The sequence below is a fragment of the Rhagoletis pomonella genome, unplaced genomic scaffold, assembly GCF_013731165.1.
Source record: "Rhagoletis pomonella isolate Grant_MI unplaced genomic scaffold, Rhpom_1.0 Rhpom_scaffold_00005, whole genome shotgun sequence".
NCBI lineage: Eukaryota > Metazoa > Arthropoda > Insecta > Diptera > Tephritidae > Rhagoletis > Rhagoletis pomonella.
The window spans coordinates 4,870,812-4,880,727 of NW_023458559.1; the positions used below are offsets into that span (position 1 = coordinate 4,870,812).

Sequence of the window (9,916 nt, forward strand, 5' to 3'; positions counted from 1 at the left end):
TTGCAGCGTGCGCTCTAGCTCTGCCCTCATCCAAGAATGATAGAATACAAGATTGCGCCAATCGAGTTGAGAGCAACTGGCCGTGACGTCAAAAAATACCAGAATGAGAGAGCAAGACGAACTCGAGAAGAAAAAGAGGAAGCATCGAACAAAAGGCAGTATTGCCAAGTTTTGAATTTGAAAAAGCACCAAATTTTTATTGGTATATTTTATGGACTTTATATATATACATCACGATCCAGAAAATAAAGGTCGCGCCATTCGCGGACCGCTAACCCTCTCTTCGTCAATTTGACAGCATCCACCCAATCGCTGACGTCATAAAATACTTTTGTTTACATTCACTGTTGCCAACTGGATGCTTTTCGCGCCAAATTTAGTGGGTATTCAAAACGCGAAAATTTTTGAGTTTGGTGCTTGGTGCGTTTTTGGTGCTTTTGTTTTTAGTTTGAAGACACCAAATTAGAAAATATAAAAAAATGGAAGCAAAATTTAGAGCAATCGTAAGTGTGGTAAGCAACTTTACAAAAGTTTTAACAAAATCATGGCACAGTGACATAAGCGACAACAAAATATGTGGCAGCACCATCAATCAAGCCAGAAGAAATCGACCGTCGTACAAGAAACATTGATTTTTATTAATTTGAATCGGAATCCTTACAATGAAATTACGGATATACTTCCAAAACATGGGAGGTATTCGGACCAAGTCGGAGGCTATACGTACTTCTAGTACTCATTTGGACTTTGATGTACTTATTTTCATCGAAACATGGCTGAATCCTGACTTTTATGATCAAGAGTTCTTCGACTCAAACCTTTTCAACGTCTTTCGTAAAGACCGTGATGCTGCGAATACTGGCTGCTCGCTTGGTGGTGGTGTGCTAATCGCTGTGCAACGTAAGTTACGGGCATTTCAAATAACTCTGTCCAACTCCGATACCATTCTGGATCAATTATCTATATGCATAAAGGGTTTTTCGGGCTATGGATCCTTATATTTAATCGCATCGTATATTCCGCCAAGCAGTAGCTACGAGATCTACAAAGCGCATACGGATAACATTGTATATCTGGTCCAAACTATGCCTGCCGGCAGTAATCTGTGTGTTTTTGGGGACTTCAACCTCCCTAACATTGCTTGGACAGGGAGTTTCTCTAATTTGGGTCTTATTCCAACTAATATGACCGCCGCGCATGAATTGTATTGCGTTGATAACCTTTTAAGTCTCAACTTAATTCAAATTAATAGTTTTATGAACAAGCTTAATAGAATTTTGACCTTGTTTACGTTAGTGCGAATATCAACACCAACATCTCGCAATGTCATTCCCCAATGTCCCCTACTGACAAGCATCACGTTTCGCTACTAGTGAAGGTGGAATTCTATGAATTCTCACCCAGTCAACCTGATGACAGAGTCGCTTTTAAATACTGGTGCTGTGATTTCGCCAAAATTAATTCCTGTGTACTAGAAACTAACTGGGAAAATATGTTCTCTGGTCTAAACGTCGTAGAGTGCTTTTCGGTATTTAAATCCCATGTGTATGAATTATGTTTAAGGAATATTCCATTAAAAAAACAGAAACCCTACACGCATGAGCTTAAAAAACTTAAGAACCAGCGTAACAAGTTCTATAAAAAGTATGTAAAATCTAAAAATCAGCTTAATTTTGACAACTATCAGCAGTCTTTAAAGAAATTCAATTGCCTTAATAAGTTTCTTTATGAAAGTTACATACTTAGAATTGAATCGAGCATTAAATCGAATCCTAATACCTTCTGGCAATACATCAAATCCAATAAGTTAAGCGGGGGTGTACCATCGGATGTTTGCCTTGGTAAAAATTTGCAAGTTCACCTCTAGATATAGCAAATTTATTTGCCGATTTCTTTAAATCAAATTTTGTTCAGGATGATGATAGTGATCCTTACACGTTTTGTCAGGTAGATCAGCCTACAGCATTAAATTTTGGTTCCCTAAGGTTAAATTCTGATGACATAATCAGTGGCATCAAGAGCTTAAAACATTCTATTCGGACAGATGTGGATGGACTTTGTTCTGTCTTCCTTAAAAAATGTCCAGCTATTGTAGTGCCTCTGAAATTTGTTTTTAACAAATCATTAAGTTCAGGAGTTTTTGTCGATGACTGGAAAGTAACAGAGATTACTCCCATTTTCAAAAGCGGTAAAAAGAATGACGTTGCTAATTATAGGCCAATCTCCAAGCTTTCTACCATCGCAAAGCAATTTGAGGGGATTGTTAAGGAAAAGATGTATTTCGCGGTCAAAAGCTTAATTTCACCTAACCAGCATGGGTTTGTGGCTGGGCGGTCTGCTGGGGGAATACTGCATTGATGCGTTCTCTGCTGGGCTCCAAGTAGACTGCATATACACCGACTTTGCCAAAGCCACTCTGTTTTTCCTAAATTGTTGCACTCATACTTAAGCAACAGGTGCTGTGTGGTCTCGTGTGAGGGTGCTTCCTCCAATCCCTTCGTAGCCTTCTCGGGCGTGCCCCAAGGTAGTATTTTAGGACCTTTACTTTTTGTTCTTTTTATCAATGATATATGTAGTTGTTTTTCATCCTCACAGTTTTAGCTATATGCTGACGACCTGAAAATTTTTTCTGCGGTCAAAGAATGTGAAGACGCATTACGGCTGCAAGAAGAAATTAATAAATTGTATCTGTGGTGTCGTGGATCTCGTCTCTATTTTAATATTAATAAATGTTACCACGTAACGTACTCCAAAGTTCGAAACGTGGTTCCCACATCATATAGTTTTTCTGGCACCGTCCTTCAGGCAGTGGACGAGATTAAAGACCTAGGTGTGATTTTTGATTGCTCGTTTACCTTTAATAAGCACATTGACTTCATTATATCCAAATCATATGCTGCTCTGGGATTTGTGCGCCGAAATAGCTCCAACTTTTCTGATCCCTACACTCTGAAATTGCTGTACATATCATTCGTTCGTTCCAAGCTTGAATATGCGGCCTTTATCTGGAGACCGCATCAAAAATTTGTTATTTATAGAATCGAGCGTATTCAAAAGCTCTTTCTAAAATATGCCCTTAGTTCCTTAAAATTCTCAGATCCCATCCCTTCCTACCATTCCCGTCTCCTCTTACTTAATCTAAAGACCCAAAGTCAATGACCTAGCAAACCAGAAATAGAGGTCAAGCGGCGAAAATCGCTTAGCTGATATTGGAGGAATTGCAAGTGAATGTCATTTGGAGGTCGAACAAGCTAGAGAGGAATAACGGACAAAATAGTTCAACTTTAATTGGAATAATTAGCAACAGAAGGTCACATCACTAAGAGAGGTAGAACTTAATAAGAGAATTGCTTAGCTGGCATCATCATGCGGAGTACAAACTTATGTGAGAAGTACAACTGTCTAAATCGCTTTGCTGCTATCGGTGTAATAGGTAAGTGTGAAGCCGTTTCGATTCACCAAACTTTTTCTTAAATTGAAGTCGACGTCGATCAGAGGAGGTACATAAAAGCGTAAAGAGAGTTTTAATTTACAACAATCAACGTTTTCTCGAGGTGCAACCGCAATAGTGCAGAGATGGAGGCTCTAGACATAAATGTTAGATTTAAGTTGATCTCCACAAACATTTGTAGCATTTCCAGATTTGATGGGGAAAGAGATGCCCTATTAAATTTTATAGAGCGTATCGATTCCATGGTTCCAATTCTGAACACATTTCCATTGGAGTATAGAATTTTAATCATGGGTAGTATCAAAGACAAAATCATAGGAAATGCAAGAAGATCTTTTTTGGTCAATGGAAATTTTAATTGATAATCACGGTGAAAAAGACTCAGTAGACGAGCTCATTGATGAAATTAGAACTTGTCGCTGTGACTCGAAAATCGAAATTTTTTATAAAAAATTAAATGCTTTATTATGTAGGGTAAACAATGCTCTTTGCTTCAGTAATACTGATAATCCCGAAATTAACACTGACAGTAATGCCAGAATTGCACTGCACACATTTAAACATGGTTTACCAGAACCTGTTAGAAGCATTATCATTAGCAGAAATCCAACAAATTTAAAAGAGGCTTTTGACATAATAAAAAATAATGGGTATTTAAAGTATACCAACAACAAACATTGTTCTGCTTACAGCGCAGCACAGCACTCAGGTAATACACGAAATGTAGAGAATAACATAGCAGATAATAGAAGGCAACAACGTAGACAGTACAACAACAGCAATAATAATAATAATCACGCAAATAGGGAAATGGCAACTGGAACAGGAAACGAAAGTGGAACTAGGCCAAATTCTTACCAACAACAAGCTTTGACCCAGTCCAGGCGAACTTACAATTCCACTTACCAAGCAGGTAGACTGCAAAATAGTTGTCAGAGAACAATAGCAATGTCACAGGTACGTACAGAAATACAGGGAATGTTAATGTGAACTATGCTGAGAATCGAAATCAAGTTGAGTTGATGGAAATAGGAACAAACGAAACTGACCAAAATTTTCAAACACAAGGCTCAGAAAATTACCCTATATAATGATTGACACTCATGTGAGGAAACTGAAATTTATTATTGACACGGGAGCGGAATTTAGTGTTATTAACCCAAACATTTGTAATCCTAAATGGAAAATTAATTCACCGAATTTTAAATTAAAAGTTTTAAATAAAGTAGTGAACACTAAAGCTCTGTACATAATACCACTATTTAAGGAATTTAATAAACCTAACACATTCGTTAATTTTTTTTGAATTTGCATTTCATAGTTATTTTGACGGTATAATAGGAAACAATATTTTATTTGATCTTAACATAACATTTGATTATAAAAGCAGACGACACGAGTTTACCCATTTACTTTAATGAGGAGGAAGAAATATCTTTGGATAATTATTTGAAAAACGAGATAGTACAGGTATTTATTTGTGAAGAGGAAAAAAAGGAATATTGTTTAGCCAATTTATTTTCTGAACACCTAAATTGAAAAGTCAAAGAAACAGTTTTAAACAAATATACTGATCTTTTTTATAAAGAGGGTGAAAATTTGTCGTTTACAAGCGAAATAAAACACCGCATAATAACTAAAACGGATATTCCAATATACAGCTAACTCTACAGATATCCCACTGTACATCGTGCTGAAGTTGATAGCCAAATCAAAGACATGCTGAAGCAAGGGATAATAGCACATAGCAATAGTCCATACAACTCCCCTTTGTGGGTTGTGCCTAAAAAACTGGATAACAGCGGTAAGCCGAAATGGCGAGTTGTTATCGATTATCGTAGATTAAATGACCAAACAGTTGATGACCGATTTCCTATTCCGAATGAGCAGGACATATTCGACAAATTAGGTAAATGCACTTATTTCAGTACTCTTGACCTTGCGAAAGGATACCATCAAATTGAAGTTCACCCTGAGGATAAACCAAAGACTGCATTCTCAACAGCAGACGGTCGGTATGAATTTAATCGAATGCCCTTTGGTTTAAAAACAGCCCCTGCAACGTTTCAAAGGCTTATAAATTATGTATTAAGAGAATACATAAACAGGATATGTGTCGTCTACTTAGATGATATTTTGATCTTCTCGACTAGCTTTCAGGAACATATCGATTCGATCCAAAAAATTTTAAATCAGTTACGCAAATCAAATTTAAGGATCCCATTCGATAAGTGTCATTTCGCTGCAATATCTACAAAATTTTTAGGACATATTATCTCAACAGAAGGTATTAAACCAGATCCTGCAAAAATAGAAGCAATAAACTCAATAATATTACCTGAAAATGAGAAAGAAATAAAACAATTTTTGGGAATCACCGGTTATTATCGGAAAATTATTCGCGATTATGCGAAGGTGGTTTTTCCAATGGTAAAATATTTGAAACAAAATGCAGTTCTTGATATTAAAGACAAAGATTACATAAATTCATTTGAAATCTTAAAGAAAATTTTAACAAATCATCCTGTTTTACAGCCACCAGATTTTAACGAAAAATTTATTTTAACCACGGATGCCTCTCAATTTGCTATAGGTGCTGTATTTAGTCAGAAAAATCACCCAATTTGCTACTCTTCACGGACTTTATCTGACCATGAAATAAGGTACTCAACTATTGAAAAAGAACTTCTTTCTATTGTTTGGGCAGTAAAATATTTTCGAACGTATTTGTATGGGAGAAAATTTTTAATACAGACAGACCATAAGCCGTTGACATGGCTACATAATATAAGAGAACCAAACATGAAATTGCAGAGATGGAAGATTCTTCTTAAGGAATATAACTTTGATATTTGTTACATTAAGGGAAAAGATAATAAGGTTGCGGACGCATTAAGCAGATATTTAATAGAAGAAGGAAATGACAAAAAAGTAGAAATTTTTAATAATGAAGCAAAAGATATATTAAATAACGAGGAGGATATAGACCATTGCTCTGCAGCTGCCACTGTTCATAGCGCTGCTGAGGACAATTTAAATTATATATTTATAACCGAAAAGTCAGTTAATTACTATAAAAATCAAATATTTTTAAGCTATGGGGAAAATGAAAAATTGTTTACAAAAATTGTTAATAAAAAGTGTCAAAATCGTATTATAATAAATAGAAATTCTAACTTGCTTGAGATTATGGGTAGGGTACTATTGAGTAAAGGCATAATGTGCATATATTGCGAGGACGATGATCTTTTCTTAAAGTTTCCGGACATTTACTTAAAAAATTTTCATAAAAGTAACCTAATTTTGTACCGATCAGTTATACAGTTGACAGAGATAATAGATAAAAATGAGATTTTGACTTTAATTGAAAACGAACATTGCCGTAACAATCATAGGGGAATTCAAGAAGTTTTGTACGAATTAAGAAATAGGTATTTTTATCCGAAACTTTACAGGATGATAACTTCAGTAATTAAAAATTGTGAAATATGTCAACTCGCCAAACAGGATAGAAAACCTTTAAAAGTACCATACCAAATAACTACAACACCAACTGACTTTAATGATATTGTTCATATTGATATTTGGTACCCTAACAGAAATCGTATGTTTTTGACCACAATAGATAAATTTTCGAAATTTGCAACATTTCATAAAATAAATGACAGAAATTGGGTGGCTATTTTAGATGCTTTAAAACAGCGCATACAGTTCCTAGGTAAAATGAACAAAATTGCTGCTTTGTTCCTAAAAGAAAGTAGTATTGAATTTCACAAAACTACACCATTTTTAAAAACTGGCAACTCCGATATAGAAAGATTGCATAGTACATTAAATGAGCATTTGAGGATTATGGAGGTTGATAAGGAGAACAAAAATCTGGAATTAGATGAAAAACTTTTTAATATATTTAATATATATAATAATACAATTCACACTACCACAAGGAAACGACCTATCGATTTGATAATAAAAAATTATGACAACGATTATATAGATAACTTGAGTAAAAAGTACGAGGAAGATAAGATTAAGCGAATAAATAAACTTAATCGTGATAGAGCTCAAATAATTGACCAAAAAGATAATATAGTTAAAAACAGGCAAATTCCAAAAAGTAAGCCAAAATACAAACAACTTGAAAATTTTGAGAAGGAAGGTAATTACGTCTTTGATACATCCAAAAAACAGAAAACAAAATATGATAAATCACAGTTAAAAAGAAAATATAAATTTCAAAACACTAAATGAATTATAACACATTTTAATTTTTTTCCTAAGTTTCAATATACATATGTACGTATTTCAAATTTAATTAATAATTTTTCAAGTTTTTATGTACTTCAAATCAGATTACGAAAATATACTGAACAAAACAATTCCCATTTGCTCATCGATCATCATATCATTTGTGGTTTTGTACAGTTTTGTACATAGTCAGAAACACATTGTAAGATTCACTGTAATTTTCCCCAACGAGAAACGTTTGCTTTTCGTTTATGACAATTGTACCATAGGGTGATATCACAAACGTTTCAATTACGTCAAAAATATTTTTTTCTGTAAATTTTCATATCCAATTCAATTAAAAAACATTTTTATTTTTTTATTCATTGCAGCCATTCGTTTTGTGTTAAGTTATTTCATATGTATACATACATACATATATTTTTCTCTGCACGATTCATTTCGTTTGTTGTTTGGTCTGTAACTACTAAACTACTGTAGTGAACTATCGCCAAAGTGAACTCAGCCGTTTTGTTTTCGTATTGTACCGAACTGTTGAAGTAATAAACGAAACGAAATAGTAACGTACAATATAGTTTATTTTCGTACCCTGCTTCAAATTAATTACCTATGTATACAAACCAATTTTACTTCATTTGCTTTAACCCTAAAATTCACTAATTCTTAATTTGTATTGCTACTTATGTTCATAGTTATATTATCTAGTCAAGTTTTGTTTTATTTGAAATATCCTGTGAAAGCTTGCAGAGACGCAAACGTCCATGGGTGGAGGAGTTATGTATTACAGGAGTAGTTCTTCGAGCCACTGTTAATTAACATAAGATTAACAGTAATGTAACACTTTTGGCTCTCTTAGCATAGCTATAAGTTTAGTTTTAAGTATGAAATTGTGGAGTTGTAAAGTAGAAGTCACTGAATAAAGACCAAAACAGCAACATTCTGTCTACTTGATTACTGTCACAGTCGGTCGCGAAAAAAAAATAAAAACGCACTGCAAACGATTCGTGTGATTGAATGAAAGAAAAATCGTTCGGAAAGAACATTTTTAATCAGTAAACTTATAGTAAATATATATGAAATTTTTTTTTCACATTTGAATAGATACGTGGTTTAAGTAAAATCGTTTGAAAATACATTTTTGCGAAATGAGCAAGTGCATGCGTAAACTTAATCTTTAACATGCCGTGCAACTGTGGTCAAAAAGTTGATCGTGCTGAGCAGAAGGTGCAGTGTGCAAAATGTAAAGCGATTTTTCATTTGGAATGTGTGGGTATGTTGCCGGCACACCTTGAGTTTTTGCTTTCTTCTTTGACGCCGTTCTTCTGCAAATCCTGCTCCGAAAAGAGGCGTACTTCAATCCGCTCTCCTCCTCCACCTGCTCGTGACAACGAAACAAACCAAGTAAAGCAAATGACTACCTCACAATAGGTGCTTAACGAGATAACCGCTCTTAGAGAGGAAAACGCTCGTATTGCTGCTGCTGTAATCTCTCTGCGCGAAGATAACAAATCACTTGTTAAGCAAACAGTATCTCTGCAGGCTGAGGTTCGCTCTTTGAAAAAATTGCTTCGTCTTGATGAGCTAGCTTTGGCACTTTCATCACTTGCCAATGATGTTAAAGCAATTGTTGACAACAATGTGTTAACTTGAGCGCTAATGACACTACTTCGAAGAGTGAGAATCTCTCAAAGGCTATTTGCACTGCTAATTCTGATGTCGCTGCTACTGCTGAGGTCCTTGCAGCGTGCGCTCTAGCTCTGCCCTCATCCAAGAATGATAGAATACAAGATTGCGCCAATCGAGTTGAGAGCAACTGGCCGTGACGTCAAAAAATACCAGAATGAGAGAGCAAGACGAACTCGAGAAGAAAAAGAGGAAGCATCGAACAAAAGGCAGTATTGCCAAGTTTTGAATTTGAAAAAGCACCAAATTTTTATTGGTATATTTTATGGACTTTATATATATACATCACGATCCAGAAAATAAAGGTCGCGCCATTCGCGGACCGCTAACCCTCTCTTCGTCAATTTGACAGCATCCACCCAATCGCTGACGTCATAAAATACTTTTGTTTACATTCACTGTTGCCAACTGGATGCTTTTCGCGCCAAATTTAGTGGGTATTCAAAACGCGAAAATTTTTGAGTTTGGTGCTTGGTGCGTTTTTGGTGCTTTTGTTTTTAGTTTGAAGACACCAAATTAGAAAATATAAAAAAA

General features: G+C 35.0%; 1 protein-coding gene across 1 annotated transcript in view; it reads right to left on the reverse strand.

Annotated features, from left to right (window-relative positions):
* LOC118739762 (zinc finger BED domain-containing protein 1-like) overlaps positions 1 to 9,916 on the reverse strand; it is a 126,193-nt gene that overhangs the window by 114,074 nt on the left and 2,203 nt on the right. The gene's annotated exons all lie outside the window — the stretch shown is intronic.